Source organism: Eptatretus burgeri, chromosome 15 (genome assembly GCF_056783735.1).
Source record: "Eptatretus burgeri isolate ZD-2024b chromosome 15, Ebu_testis_v1, whole genome shotgun sequence".
Classification (NCBI taxonomy): Eukaryota; Metazoa; Chordata; class Myxini; order Myxiniformes; family Myxinidae; genus Eptatretus; species Eptatretus burgeri.
In genome coordinates, this window is record NC_140975.1 from 52,827,537 (window position 1) to 52,844,469 (window position 16,933).

A 16,933-nucleotide genomic window follows, 5' to 3' on the forward strand; every position below is an offset into this window, starting at 1 on the left:
ATTAATATGCCTGGTGTTGGCTTAATGGTTCGGGTGGTGAGCGTGGGATCCGTGGATCCTGAGTTCAAATCCCACTCGGCTGTTGAATTAATACCAGGTGGGGTTGACTCTGCCTGTCATCCTCGTGAGGTTGGCAAATTGAGGTTGGCCATTTGAATATGTTCTTTACCTGTTCCTGGAGAAAAGGAATTGGAGGCATTACTTTTTCAACACACCCTTACAATAAAAAAAATAATTCACCGAAGTATGCCAAATGCATGGATATTAAATAAACAGGACGTTGATTGAGGTACGGCAACCACCGTGGGAGGCAAGGAGAAGTTGACGTTTCAGGCGTCTTGCTCCGATGAAGGGTTAATCCCCGAAATGTCAGCTTCTCTTCGCTTCCCACGTTAGTCGGCAGTTCTTCAATCAACGTCCTGTTGATTTCATTCGTGCCGTTCTATCTGTTCTTGCAAGACTGCCAGCCAGACTACTTCTTCATTCTGTTCCGAATCCAGATGGAATAATAAAAAAATATCAGGAGAAAGTCAGAAAATGACAAGTGGATCCATAAATGGAATATCCAGCTCGGACGGTGTGGATACGTGGAACAATGATGACCGACATCCTTTTCTATCTAGGTCAGATTAAAAATAGCCAGCTGGGTGACCTGGTTGTGGCAGGGTCACCACCCTGAGCACGTGTGTGTCAGAATTCTGCTGCAGATACTCCCCCAGGATCAGTTACCATTTCCTCTTCACTTGTTGCTTGGAAGTTTGTCCTTGAGGAATGCCATGGAACGTACGACCCACAAACCTTTTGTTATCGCCTTCCGGTGGATATTTTTTTATATATTTTTTTAAACGAACCAGTCTCAGTAACGCTGAATTTGATCTGTGTGTTTTTGTTGGTCATGTTGCTTCATCAGATAATGATTACAGCATCACTGCCAAGGCCATCGAATGTATGGGGCAAGCGGCATGGGTTCTAAGGTCATAACGTGACATTAACTCCCATAATGAAAAAGCCTTGCGTTGGGGTTCGGGTTGGAGTTGAAGTTGGGGTTGGGGTTGGAGTTGAGGTTGGGGTTGGGGTTGGAGTTGGGGTTGGGGTTGGAGTTGGGGTTGGAGTTGGGTTGAGGTTGGGGTTGGAGTTGGAGTCGGGGTTGAAGTTGAGGTTGGGGTTGGAGTTGGAGTTGGGGTTGGGGTTGGAGTTGGGGTTGGAGTTGGGTTGAGGTTGGGGTTGGAGTTGGAGTCGGGGTTGAAGTTGAGGTTGGGGTTGGAGTTGGAGTTGAAGTTGAGGTTGGGGTTGGAGTTGGAGTTGGAGTTGGGGTTGGAGTTGGGGTTGGGTTGGAGTTGGAGTTGGAGTTGGGGTTGGAGTTGGGGTTGGAGTTGGAGTTGGGGTTGAAGTTGGAGTTGGGGTTGGGGTTGGAGCGGGGTTGAGGTTGGGTTTGAGGTTGGGGTTGAGGTTGGGGTAGTGCTGTGGAATGGGGAGGAGGGGCAAGCCGAGAGGGGATCAAGATGGGAGGATGGAGAGGAGGAGGTGAGAAGAAGGTGGGAACAACGAGAAAGAGGGGGGAAGTCCCTCTCAATGGTCTTCACTTTAGCTGCTCACCCACAATCCCACGACCTTTTCCCAAAACGTGCTGACACTGATATAAAATCATTCGGTTGATTTACACGTTTATCAACACAACCAGGACTGCTTTGTAATGGTCTGCGGTTAACAGGCAGGTTGGGTTTCCCAGCTTCATATCATCGTCCAGCAGTTAGGCGATGACGTCACTTCCAAATCGGTCTCAAAAAAAAGAGTGTGACGAGCGAGTGCGCAGAACCCGACGCGAGAAAAGTTAATCAAACCGCGCACTGTCCGTCATGTTGGGAACCGCAACCGTTCGGTTTCCATCGAATCTCGGAGTAAACATGTTGAACGGTAATCATCATCACCATGGTAACCACGAACTCGCCGACAGTTTACTTTGCCCCCAAACGTGCGGGTTTGAACGGGCAACCACCATTGGAATAAATAATTAATTTATACCTTCGTGCATGCGTTCGAAAACAATATTGATCCTGGAAATGAGGTCGTTGTTAAAAGGGGGGGGGTACCCCCACGCACACAGACATCATCAATCATCATCATCATGGTGGTAGTTATCTCAAAACAACGATTGGCCGTCCTGTGGTGCACAAACGTACCGATGAGAGCCAACTTTCCTCGCGCTTGCGCCGCCAACGGTCTCTCCGAGATCGTCTTGTGCCCGTCCAACAGATGTGGCGCGCGGACACCCGGGGGGACTCCGGAGGCACCGCCCCTTGAGTGGTGGGCGTGGCCTAAACTCGCCCCTCCCCTGAGAAGCTCCTCCTCCTCCTCCTCCTCCTCCTCCTCCTCCTGAGCTTATTTACCGTTTCGCGCTGTTTTCGTGGCTTCGCTTCAATCACCAATGCACACTCCAAACGATCAATACATATATATATATATATATATATATATATATATATATATATATATATATATATATATATATATATATATATATATATATATATATATATTTATTACGTACGCACCGAAGGATGCGGGGAGGGTTGAGGAGGTCGTGAAGAAGGTCATTAAAATTTTAAAAAATTAATAATAATAAGTTAAAAACGTCAACCTTTGCACGTTCATGAATGAACCTGCTTGTGAAACACCTGGACGGCACTTTATACCTGAGTCGGGATTCCACTGATTCGAACCTCGGATAGACAGCTTGGAGGTGAGTGTGCGTACCTGTTCTCTCGGAGATAAATATATAAATAAAGAATTGCTCTTTGTACAGCTTTTGCATAACATTAGCATAATGAGTGGTTTAAGCACTCACAAGGGAGGGAGTGCGTCGAGAGGGACGAAAACATCAAACTATGGATCATCAAAGCAAGGAGTGATCTGGCACGACCCCCACGGACTACTATGGTCTATATGGGGTCGTGGTGTACCGTGCACACCATTCCAGGTAAATGATGATAGGAAAGAGGAAGGAGATTCAAGGAAGACTAAATAAGTTCGAGTACGGAGTGTCGTCCGTCGGAGGAACGGGAGATAAGGAAGGATGAGTGGGATGAGAGTTGGGACTGGAATGGTAAAAGTGTCACGTGATGCGGAGAATTAAAAATATCCTAAAACCTCTCGAGGGGTGATCACACACATGGAGGGAGCATTGGGGGGTTCGGGTGGGGGAGAGACCGAGCGAAGGGGAGGGGGTACAAAATCTGCCATGTTTGTGCCCTTCTCATCTTTCACTATCCTCTCGCATCACTCTCCAGATTTACTCCTTCTACACTAAATCATCCACAGGTGAACTCGGATATTTTAAATACACCATCAATGGATCACTGTTCACTATCATAGGGGTTTCATTTCCTCCCTTCCTCCAACTTCCAACTCCCGGAATTTTCAACCTCCTCTCCATCCCCCCCAAACCCCCAACTCTTCCAACCAACTCCCGACCCACCTACCCCCACCCCCCCACCATCCAACTCCCGACCCACCTACTCCCACCCCCCACCATCCAACTCCCGACCCACCTACTCCCACCCCCATCAAACTCCCGACCCACCTACCCCCACCCCACCACCCAACCCCCGACCCTTCCACCCCTCCCCACCCAACTCCCGACCCACCTACTCCCACCCCCTCATCCAACTCCCGACCCATCTACCCCCACCCAACCCCCGACCCTTCCACCCCCCCACCCAACTCCCGACCCACCTACCCCCACCCGTCCAACTCCCGACCCACCTACCCCCACCCCCACCCCCATCCAACTCCCGACCCACCTACCCCCCGTCCAACTCCTGACCCTTCCACCCAACTCCCGACCCACCTACCCCCCACCCAACTCCCGACCCACCTACCCCCCACCCCCCCACCCAATCAATGTGTGTACCGTTTCTCAGATCGACGTTAAACCAGACGTCCCATCTGCCAGCATCAGTTGGTGGCTGTTACAGATCCCAGCTGGGTGTCCTTCACAAAGAGTCGGCGAGTCATCACCGGTATCATGAACAAATAATGACAAATCGCTTCCCTAACTACTGCTGGGAGAGGGATGGCAAACCGTCCAAGCCCACCCAGCATATGATCCTCGCCAAAGAAACAGCTTCGGCAGAACGAACTCTCAACATTAATCAGGGTATGGTACAGATGGGATCGGAAATGTACTGCAGCAACCAATGTAGTGACTGATGAAGCAGCATGTTTCCAGGGACGATTCCAGCATCCACGGATGTTTCCATCCTTCAACAGCGTTCCGACAAAATCGATCATGGGAAGCTTCATACGGCTCCATAAATCCGGTGATATTCCTCCATAAAGATCTACGGGTGCAATGATAAAAGGAATGTGGATGAGCCGGCTTGTACACGGTAGAGTAGACAACTGCAAACACGAGCTCGATAGACGAAGCACCTGTCGGGCGACAAGGCACACAATTATTGGGAGGCTTGGGGCCGAAAAAGGAACACACATCGCAGCGCTGAACAATGGCCATCGTCCACCCGGCCATTCCTAAATCATATTTGACATAATGGCGCAACACGCACGGGATACGCAGTCATTGTTTGGCAGGCGCCTAGTCCCCCCAAAAAGAGCTATTCATGGTGGAATAGTCATGCTTTCTGCCTTGTCCCACTCTCCCTTCTTTCCACAAAAGTGACGTCATATAATTCTTGGACAAAGGCCCCATTGTCTGCATTCAATTTGGCAATTAAACACTAATTTTAGGCTCATGTTCCACAACCATGAGTCATGACAAAAAGCGCTGGTAAATTCTCCATGTACCCTTTGTGAAGATAATTTTGTTTATAAAGATCTATTTCTCTAAAATGTACATTTAGTGCCAACACAGACAGATCTTTAGCAACGTGTTGTGCTCTGATAAAAAAATGGTCTTATAATAATAATCATAATAATCATAATAATAACAAGTCTGAAGACGACGATGGTTCACGAGCGATATTTGACGATGTACATTGTTTCAGAAGTCAAGGATGAGACATTCTGATAATGTTTGACCAAGTTATAAAAATGATCAACATGATGTGGTACGAGTGACAGGTTATTAGCTGCAAAATGTCGAAAACCCGGTTTCGTTCAACAACTTTCAAAATTTGACCTTTGCATAATCTTTAAAGGTCACAAAACAATGTAGTGGACATTAAAATAAGGAAGCAGGATACGTGTTATAGCTTATTGGAGTTAGTTCGTCGAAGAAGGTCGAAAACCCAGTTCGATTCCCACAACTTTGAAAATTTGACTTTTGTGAACTTTAAAGGTCAAAGGTCAAGAATTATGACCTTTGGTGCAAAACTTCCTCTGGAACATTCCAGGAACAATATAACGTCATATAGGCTATGTGGCATTTCGCACTCCTCGCATTATCCATACTTTGATGAAACCAGCGTAAAAACAAACTTGAAGGGGGCACCACGGGCAAGGTGTTCGAGATAGAGAAAAATGGTTTCAAGACTTTAGGTGGGGAAGGACCTCAAGATTATGCATATAAAATATTGTCATCCGAGCTCTCAAAGTTTGGGCGGTCGTCTGATTTTTACGTCAAAATTCGAAATTTTCAAAGTTCATGACCTTGTATTGTGACCTTGACCTTGTGACCTTGACCTTGGGACGAAAATGAAAAATCAAGATCCGTGGGGCTATGCAGATGCCATTGGGCTAACCAAATACCGAAACTCCTATCAGATTCGAGAAACCCCTCGGAGAAGAAACTATTTTGTGTGAAAATCGCAATTTTCTAAGTTCGTGACCTTATGACCTTGACCTTGGGACGAAAATGAAAAATCGAGCTCCGTGGGGCTATGCAGGTGCCATTGTGCTAACGAAATACCGAAACTCCTATCAGATTCGACAAAACCCCTAGGAGAAGATGCAAATTGAAATCGGCTACCCCCTAAAAACACGTTTTTTGGGCGTGGCTCCGCCCATTATGGGCGCATCATGCCCATTCTCAGGAAAACACAACTCGATCATGATATAAACCGCACAACCAAAATTTCATCAGGATCGGATCAAAACCCACGGAGCTATGCTCGGGACAGACAGACATACAGACAGACAGACAGACAGACAGACACACAGACAGACACACAACAATAACGAATATAGTGGTCACTTATATTTTTTGTGAAAATATTTTTTCGTGAACCAATTATATTTTTCGTGAAAATATTTTTTCGTGAACCAATAATAATATGAATACTTTCCTTCCAAGGAACTTCACTGTAGAAGGCCCATCAAAGCCTGTGCAATTATTGCCAACCTATGGTCGTTTGTCCATACTCTATCCCTTTTAAATGCTGAGCGTTAAGCACTGAGGCAGCATGGACCATTTTAGCCTGTCTGACTAGGCCAGGGTTCGAACCGTTCGAACCACTGACCTCCCAGATTCAGAGCATGTGTGTAGCAGCGTATCATTAAGAATATTTAGTGAAGAAGCAGATATAACCCTCTTGATCGAAAATCCCAGTCCTTATGACCTTTGCCACTGAAGCTTGTCTGAAAAAAATTGTGCCCAGATTGGGACGAAACTTGGCGGACAGGTTGGGTATGTGATAAGGATGAAATTATTTCATTTTGATGAAGATCCGGATCCGGATCCGGATACTAGAATTTTTTTTAATTTTCCTTAGTAATTTTTCACCATTGAGAGATGGGACCAAAAACGAGACATAGCATGGTATCTCAAAACGTTGTGGATGGGTTATAACAAAACGTAGTTGATAAGTTGGTAGGTGACAAAAACAAGCAAATTAAATTGTGGTTCAGGTCGGGATCCAGATCCAGCCTATCAGTGGGATACAAAACGTAAACTGTTTAGCCTGGCAGAGAGGTATGTGCTCTACTGAGTGCCACGCTCATTACCCTGCACTCGCAAACCGAAGACCGGGGTTAAGCGATCGGTCGTGTGTGTGTGTGTGTGTGTGTGTGTGTGTGTGTGTGTGTGTGTGTGTGTGTGTGTGTGTGTGTGTGTGTGTGTGTGTGTGTGTGTGTGTGTGTGTGTGTGTATGTGTGTGTGTGTGTCTGCATTTTTAAATTCAATTTTTTCTCAGCAACCGTTAGTCTAATTGACAATAAATTTTCCAAATGGGTGGACCTCCTCCTGTATAATTTTTTTAGTCATAATTATGACGTCGTAGGTGATGTGGTACAGGCACCATCTTGGAAAAAGCGAAAAACTTTGCACCTCTATCTCTGAAACCACTCCATGGAAAAAATGTACACATGGCTCATTGTCAAGTACTCCCCATGGAGAATATGATATTGTTACGAATTCTGGCCCACCTGGGTGCGATCAGCCACATACCTCTAATGGCAGCCGCATCGCCCACCGGACGGACAATTCAGTCATGACCCTCCTGGAACTACCGCCAGGAGACAGTCACGGGTGGGGGTTTAACCTCATTCCGCATTCTACCCGCGCAAAATAGGGTGAATCGCCGAAAGTCGATATACCTAAATACCCGCGCGGGTAGCCTACCGAGGGGTTGCACCAGGCCGCAGGTCGGCCTAGGACACGAACCGCTTCAGCGGTTCGTTCCGTGCTACAGGGATAACCGAGCGGTGTTATCGCCGACCTCGACGGTTCAGATTATTTATCGGGTGTTTAAAACCCACTACCAATCATTCCACGATTCAAGATGGCACTTTCAAAAGAGGGGAAGGACGCAACGAACGGGAAACATTTCACAAGCACATTTATTACACATATAACACAAACAAGCAAGGGCAGTCATGCAATATGTACAGCAAGAAATGAAAGACGTTGCGACCGACTATAGCATTAAATGTACAGGCACTTAAACAGATTTACTTCACGGACTGGCGCCACAAACACACATACAAAAGCCCAAAGAAAAGAAAACCTCCCTTCTGCGGCCGGTGAACCCTCTCCGGCACTCTCCTCGTCCGCACACGCAGGTCCACCGCAGACCGCCTGCGGCGCCTCCCGTCCACGTCTCCGAGGCGTCGCCCGGACTCGCCACCGGCCCGCGCCTTCACCGACAGGTCACTCAACGCCAAGACGAGAGGGAGGGAGAGAGAACTCGACTTCGACGACAAAGAAAGAGAGAGATCCAGCATGACCCCGACAGAGAGGATGACGTCGATGACCCAGACAAAAAAAGGACTTGACCTCGACCACCAAGAGAGAGCGAGCCCCGCGTCCTGTCCGCCTTATATAGCGCAGGGCTCCGCCTTTCGCTCCTCCCCGTTTTCGGCTCCGCCTCCCTTCGATAAGGTTCCCGAAAAGGGGCGTTCCCTCACCCCGACCACCTCATGCCGTGCATCCACCAATCGGCGGCGAGCTGCCCTCCCCCTTTCCTTCACGCCAAGCGTGGGGAAAATAGACGGGAAAAAACCCCACAGGCTTCACAAGAGCTTTTGTTCTGCCAATTCTTCTCGGATGATTTCCGACGCGGAAACCGTCTTACCGTGGTCCGCGGAGGATGGCGTTCGTAAGCGGGCGTAGTGGCGAAGATGGTGGTGATTGTTGTGGGGGTGGTGTGAGCGTGGTGGGCGTTGTGGCGTAGTTGGTGGCGGTTGTTGTTTGCGTGGAGGTTTGTTGCAATGGTGGCTCAAAATAACGATAGATAAAGAAAAACGGCTATCTCAAAGAGTCGCAGCCCGGTGAACACAAAGAAAATCCCTTTAAACAACGGTGGGGACCTATCTGAACACTCACTTACCGGCATAGCTAATCTAAGGAACCTTTATGGTGTATTGCGAATTTCCACAGCCGTAACAATATGTAAATGACGATGCCATCGGTGCCTTCATTATGACGTCATAATTCGACAAGTGTAACGCTTGATCCGGTCAGTATGAAATTTTTTTTATCTGCAATTGTTGAAACCGCTAACCGATCAATGCAAAACTTTAACTAATTGATCAACTCCCCATGGAAAATACAATTTGATAAAAGTGACATCGGTCACTAGTCTGGCACCACATTGGATCAAAGAAAGAGAAAAATCTTTAAAAAACAGAAGAGTTAACTTGCACCAAGTCCTTATCATGACTGCGCAGGGTAAGTAGTCTGAATACCATCTTGTTGATATTGTGGTGGCAGTGGACTGGCTTTGTAAAAAGCGATTATTAACCATTTTTTGAACAGCTGGCCAATTGTGAAGCAGTCTTTATCAGATTGGCAACACATTGACAAATGTCCCTCCACTTCCTTTAATGAAGAACTTTATTTAATGTAGACTTTTAACACAGTTGTGGCTTTTTGTGCCTTTATATACAAGGGTCTAGGCTCATTGAGGAGCTTTACAACAAAGGGCAGTGGGTTTACAAACCACCAAAGGTATGGGGGTGAACATGCACAAAGAGGAAATGGAGGAATAACACGAAAATGAGTAATAATGGCTTGGAGTGGAGCATAATGCGGAACTAGAACGACACTCGGTCGAGTGCATACCTCCACCAGGTGGAACAGTTGATGTTTTGTGTCCCACTGATAGGCCGGATCTGGATCCAGACCTCCAAAATCGAATCGGCTTGTTGTTGTCACATAACCAACTCATCCACCGATGAGTAACTCATCCGAGTTTTGTCATAACCCGTCCACAATCTTTTGAAATATCGTGCTATACATCGTTTTTGGCCCCCAAATCTCTCAAATGTGAAGAATCACTTTACACATTCTCGTATCCAGATCTTCAACAACATCGAATCAATTTGTCCTCCTCACACCCAACCTGTCCACCAAGTTTCATTCAAATCCGTCCCTTGACACACACCCAACCTGTCCACCAAGTTTAGTCCGAATCCATCCATAACTTTTTGAGGAACTGATATGTTTATGGACTCGTCTTTCCTGGAGAGAGCAGATTTTCGGTCAGACCAATCAGCTTTTGCAAATTTCCATGAAAATATATGACTTTGGAGTTCTCTAATAGTGCCAAAGAGATGTCCACTCTTCCAACCCATCATCAGAAGAGCTAAGAGGAACTGAGGAGGAACAGGACGAGCTTGAGGGAATGTTTGACGTGACAAAGTCCAGTACATATTTAATTTTTCTTATGTGGGGAGTTGTGTGCTGAAAAGAAACAAGACTGAGTAAATCCAGTCATTTCACAGAACGGGCATACGTAGCTGTTTGGACGTGTACTGAAGTACGTTAGCCAACACCAAGTAAACTGTCATGGTCGCAAGTAAAGTCTCCACAGATAAGGAAGAGCGAACAGGGGTGAACAAACAGCAATGTGTCCGTCTATGTTTGTGGAGAGAGCCTCTTTGGATTCATCCGAGTTGGGACAATGATAGATCCTACAAGGAAACAATAAGCTGTTATGGAGAGGAACCAGGAGCCATCTCTTATCTTTAAATGGCATGAGCTTTAAGTTCCACAGCTTCCATGAGAGACAAATGTGGTGCTGAAGCACCAGCCAATAGGGGCGAGCAGTACTCCACTTAGCAATGAAGACATGCCTTGTAGATTGTAAGCAGTTCTGATTTGTCGAGGAATAACTTTTAGACCGTGGGCCAAAACCCTGCCCTCCACTCCCACTCTCATAGAATTTTTAGAGAGGTGGTGTTTTTTACTACCATGGGGTGTGTTCTTTAAAAATCAGGTTGTCTGCCATCCGAGTTTTGTTGACTATGATAGACTAGTAAAGCCGACTCATTGCTTCGCTGACGGACCAATTAGCCACCCTGTTTGCCAAATTTACCCGGGCATAGAGTGCCTTAACCTCTCCCCCCTCATCCCCTTTGCCTGTCCCTGTCCTCATGTCCCACTCTCCCCTCCCCTTTGCCCGCCGTTTCTCCTGATTACCCTCCCTGCTAGAATTGTCTCACACAAGATGACAGGCTTTGACGGGCCCCCCATTTTGGAGGGGAGGGGGGGAGGGGAAGGAGGACAAATTTACCTGTGCGAAGAGTGCTTCAACCTCAGCATTTCCCAGGTAAAAATAAATTGTAATACCCTCTGCCACCACTGCCAGGTGGCGTTACACGGTACACATTTACATCGATAATGCATGCTCCCCCCCTGCCCAGCCCCCACACTCCCACATGAGGCTGCAGTCACATAGTCTATGTTACCCCCATACCAAGTTGTATTTGTTTCCCTGAACTTGGCGTTTGCAACTTAAAAAAATATGTGTATAGAACAGAGAGAGAGGGGGGGAGGGAGTGGGAGGGAGAGGGAGGTAGAGGGAGAGGGGTACTCGAAGAGCACGACTTGCGTACCAACTTTCATTCGAAACAGTTGAAAACCCTAGGAGCTCGATGCCCAAGTTATTGATTTTTTTGACATTTTCTAAGTTCGTAACCTTGTGACCTTGACCTTGGGATGAAAATGAAAAATTGAGTTCCGTGGGGCTATGCAGGTGCCATTGAGCTAACCAAATAACGAAACCCCTGCCAGATTCAACAAACCCCCTCGGAGAAGATGTAACTTGAAACCGGCTACCCCCTAAAAACACATGTTTTTTGGGCGTGGCTCCGTCCATAATGGGTGCAGCACCCCCATTCTCCGGAAAACACAACTAGATCATGATATAAACCTCACACCCTAATTTTATCAAGATCGGATCAAAACCCATGGAGCTATGCTCGGGACAGACAGACAGACAAGCCGGTAGGCGGACATGGGTAGTCGACTACGACTACGAGAAAAAAATTCAAAGTCCCGTTGCTAGGCAACCAAAGGGTCGTTAGCAACCAGTACATACACGGAACAACGAGGTCATAAACTGGTCCTACCACCCAAATTTCATCAAAATCGAACAATTGCAAGGGGGTCAAAAAACCCGACAAACACACACGGACAAGCCGGTAGGCGGACATGGGTAGTCGCCTACCCAATAGAACCTGAGGCGATGGGCCCGTTCGATGGGAATGACCTGATGATTAAGCACAAGAAAATTCATGCTTCAAGGGTTAATGCTGCAGATTGTTTTTTCGTTAAAATACCCCCACATTTAGAGGTTTTTTGGCCGTTGCTAGGCAATGGAGGGGTCAATAGCGACGGTTCTTCTCACACATAACTAGGACATACCATGAACCTACCATACTAGTTTCATGTATATCTGACTCATAGTCTCTGAGATATAACGAACTTCATTTTTTTATTGTTTTTGACCAGGGTTCATTCAAAGTCCATCTTCTCCGACAGTTTTCATAGGATCCGGCTGGAAATTTTTGACAATATGGCTGAATGTAGTGCTCACAGTCGCTCGTGGCCCGATTTTTGATTTTTGAAAAAATAATTTTTTTTTATGATTTTTCAAAAATTTCAAAGTCCCGTTGCTAGGCAACGGTGGTGTCCATAGCAACGGTTCTCATTTGCACACAACTCGGTCATGGTATGAACCTACCCACCAAGTTTCATCGAAATCGCCATTGTATTAACGGAGCACTTGACCGAAGAGACAGACAGACAGACAGACAAGCCGGTAGGCGGACATGGGTAGTCGACTACCCAATATAACCTGACGTGATGGGCCCATTCGATGGCGAATGACCTGAGGATTAAGCACAAGAAAATTCATGATTCTAGCTTCAAGGGTTAATGCTGCAGATTGTTTTTTCGTTAAAATACCCCCACATTTAGAGGTTTTTCGGCCGTTGCTTGACAATGGAGGGGTCCATAGCAACAGTTCTTTCTCACACATAACTAGGACATACCATGAACCTACCGTACCAGTTTCATGTATATCTGACTCATAGTCTCTGAAATATAACGGACTTCGTTGTTTTATTGTTTTCGACCAGGGTTCGTTCAAAGTCTATCTTCTCCGACAGTTTTCATAGGATCCGGCTGGAAATTTTTGACAATTTGGCTGAATGTACTGCCCACAGTCGCTCGTGGCCCGATTTTTGATTTTCGAAAAAATAATTTTTTTATGATTTTTATAAAATTTCAAAGTCCTGTTGCTAGGCAACGGTGGTGTCCACAGCAACGGTTTTCATTTGCACACAACTCGGTCATGGTGTGAACCTACCGACCAAGTTTCATCGAAATTGCCATTGTATTAACGGAGCACTGGACCGAACAGAGGGACAGACAGACAGACAGACAAACATATCGACGGAAAAACTGATAATAAGGGTAGAACAAATTTCAAAAAAATTTAAAAAAAAAATTTCGACTGGATCGACGACCCAACAGACAAGCCGGTAGGCGACGAGGGATTCGCTAGGCTCGAAGCGCTGGATACGATGCTTTTTATTCTGACTGATCCACCGACGAAGATTCATTGCCAATACGTTTTGGTTCACATACAATTGTTCGTCTGCCTTGCAAGATTTTTCCTGTTGCGTATTTTGTCAACTGGCACTCCTCATAAAAAATTACGGTAAATAGACACCCTATTTTTGAAGGACTACCATTTGAAAAATAATCGGTTTGTTGGTTTGTGCTGTGGAGCCTCGCGTTGCACACACACACACACACACACACACACACACACACACACACACACACACACACACACACACACACACACACACACACACACACACACACACACACACACACACACACACACACACACACACACACACACACACACACACAAGGAAAACCTGATAAACTTCTCTCAATGCTCTTGTTTGACCACACCTCCTGAGCCACACAATATTTGTCATAAGCCAAGCCCACTTTCCTACGCCACTTCCACTTTAAATAATAAATAATTGGAGGTGGTGTGTGGGTCGTGGAATCGTTTTTGGTAAATAAATAAATAATTGGAGGTGGTGTGTGGGTGGGGAATTGTTTTCGGTAAATAAATAAATAATTGGAGGTGGTGTGTGGGTGGGGAATCGTTTTCGGTAAATAAATAAATAATTGGAGGTGCTGTGTGGATCGTGGAATCGTTTTCGGTAAATAAATAAATAATTGAAGGTGGTGTGTGGATCGTGGAATCGTTTACGGAAAATAAATAAATAAATGGAGGCGGAGTGTGGGTTGTGGAATTGTTTATGGTAAATAAATAAATAATTGGAGGTAGTGGTGGATCGTGGAATCGTTTATGGTAAATAAATAAATAAATAATTGGAGGTGGTGGTGGATCGTGGAATCGTTTACGGTAAATAAATAAATAAATAAATAAGGCGGAGTGTGGGTGGGGAATCGTTTACGGTAAATAAATAAATAATTGGAGGTGGTGTGTTCGGAGGAGAATCCGAAATGGTAAAAAATAAATAATTGGAGGTGGTGTGTGCGTGGGGAATCGTTTTTGGTAAATAAATAAATAATTGGAGGTGGTGTGTGGATGGGAATCGTTTTCGGTAAAAAAATTAATTATCGGTTTGCTGGTTTGTGCTGTGGAGCCTCGCGTTGCAGACACACACACACACACACACACGGAAAACCTGATAAACTTCTCTCAACGCTCTTGTTTGACCACACCTCCTGAGCCACACAATATTTTCCATAAGCCAAGCCCACTTTCCATAAGCCACGCCCACTTTCCTACGCCACTCCCACTTTCCTACGCCACTCCCACTTTTCATCAACCACGTCCACTTTCCCTAAGCTCCGCCCACTTTCCTAAGCCCCTCATAAAAAATGACCGTGAATAGACACCCAATTTTTGAAGGACTACCATTTGAAAAATAAAACCTCAATCAAAAATCAACTTGAGAAAATTTTCTAAATATCTCGAAGTGTTTAATTCCGAAATCTCGCTTCTCTACATTCAAAACTGAAGGACAAGTATTGAAAATACTGTACGTGGGTTTTTCGGCCGCTGCACAGCAACATGCGGTTGCTATGCAACGAAATTCAAACGCGCACATTCCCAGACCATATGGCACCGGTTGGCAAAGTTTCATCGAAATCGGTTCGCTGGTTCATGCTGTGGAGCCTCGCGTTGCTGACACACATACACACAGACAGACAGGCGGAAAACCCGACAATAAGGGATATCTAGCATATATAGCGAATCCAACAAGCCGTAGGCGGACATGGGTGGTCGACTACCCAATAGAACCTGACGCGATGGGCCCGTTCGATGGGGAATGACCTGAGGATAAAGCACAAGAAAATTCATGATTCTAGCTTCAAGGGTTAATGCTGCAAATTGTTTTTTGTTAAAATACCCCCACATTTAGAGGTTTTTTTCGGCCGTTGCTAGGCAACGGAGGGGTCCATAGCAACGGTTCTTTCTCACACATAACTAGGACATACCATGAACCTACCATACCAGCTTCATGTATATCTGACTCATAGTTTCTGAGATATAACGAACTTCGTTTATTTATTGTTTTCGACCAGGGTTCATTCAAAGTCTATCTTCTCCGACAGTTTTCATAGGATCGGCTGGAAAATTTTGACAATATGGCTGAATGTACTGCCCACAGTCGCTCGTGGCCCGATTTTTGATTTTCGAAAAAATAATTTTTTTATGATTTTTCAAAAATTTCGAAGTCCCGTTGCTATGTAACGGTGGTGTCCATAGCAACGGTTCTCATTTGCATGCAACTAGGTCATGGTATGAACCTACCAACCAAGTTTCATCGAAATCGCCATTGTATTCACTGAAATCACCATTTTAAATACTGATAATAAGGGGAGAACAAATCTCAAAAAAAAATTAAAAAAAATTTTTTCGACTAGATCGACTACCCAACAGACAGACAGACAAACATATCGACGGAAAAACTGATATAAGGGTAGAACGAATTTCAAAAAAAAATTAACAAAAATTTTTTTTTCGACTGGATCAACTACGCAACAGACCGATACCATGACCAACATTAATAAGGGTAGATCGAAAAAAAATTAAATCTAAAAAAATTATTTTTCGAAAATTTCTTTTTTAGACTCGATCGACGACCTAACAGACACACACCCATAACGAATATAGTGGTCACTTACTGACTTGTGAACCAATTAGATAATCTTATTTCATTAATTTACATCAATATTTGTCCAAACATATTGTTATGGTTGTGGAAATTCGCAAACCACCATTCAGATCCCGTAGGTGAGATATCTCTGTAAGTACATGTGTAGTTAGCCCAAACCCGTTGTATAGAGGGAATTTATGTGATCCATCCGGGCTGTGACGCTTTGAGTCAGCCATTTTTTATGTTCTATCTTTTATTTCAAACAAACAGCATCTCAACAACCACGCCATCCCCACCACAGCGCCAACCACACTACAACCACGCCACCTCCACCATCAACGCTACCACATCTTCGCCACTCGCCATTCAGTAGGCCCTGTGCGGTTACGATCTCCGGGAACAAACAAAAACCAACAACTATGCTCGGGGGTTTTCCCGCCTGTTTTCCAGTCGAGGTTATCCGCGCTTGGTGTGGAGGAGGGGCGATGCAGGGGTCAAAGGTGAGAAAAGGTGGGGGCCTCTTTTTAGGGGAATAATTCCCTGGCTCTGGGCCAAGACTGACTCCCCCGGCCCCCGCATGGCGCGGGGTGGAGGGAAAGCGAGAGGTCACGCCCCCCTTCGAGAGGCTTCTCCAAGAAGCTCGAAGGGAGGCGGGGCCGAAAAAGGGGCGGAGCGAAGGGCGGAGCCCCGTGCTACAAAAGGTGGACAGGACGGACCTTGAGGTGGTGGTTGGTCAAGGGTGTGATTGGTCGAGAGTTGGTTGGTCGAGAGTTGGTTGGTCGAGAGTTGATTGGTCGAGAGTTGATTGGTCGAGAGTTGATTGGTCGAGAGTTGATTGGTCGAGAGTTGGTTGGTCGAGAGTTGGAGTGAGTGGTTGGTCGAGGGTTGGTCTTCATGGTCGTCTTCTGGTTCGAGTCGCGAGCTTGTTGTTCCTGCCTTGCTTCATTGACCCGTGCGCGAGCGCGGAAAACAGCGCCCAACAAACCCCGTCCGTTTCCCCAAAACCCCGTCCGTACCATCGAGCGGATCACACGAGCGACACGCGGCACGAGCTCGCAGAGCACGCCGGAGGGGCTCGGAGTTGCGGTCGCAA

The 16,933-nt window shown here is 46.0% G+C and overlaps 1 protein-coding gene across 3 annotated transcripts in view; it reads right to left on the bottom strand.

The window, feature by feature from the left end:
• The window catches only part of LOC147012171 (protein phosphatase 1B-like), a 55,516-nt gene extending 53,181 nt beyond the window's left edge, over window positions 1-2,335 (bottom strand). For all 3 annotated transcript variants that reach the window (XM_085855941.1, XM_085855940.1, XM_085855938.1), the window contains exon 1: window positions 2,181-2,335. The gene's annotated coding sequence lies outside the window, so the exon portion shown is untranslated. The remainder of the gene's footprint in view (window positions 1-2,180) is intronic.
• Between the last annotated feature and the right edge of the window lie 14,598 nt (window positions 2,336-16,933).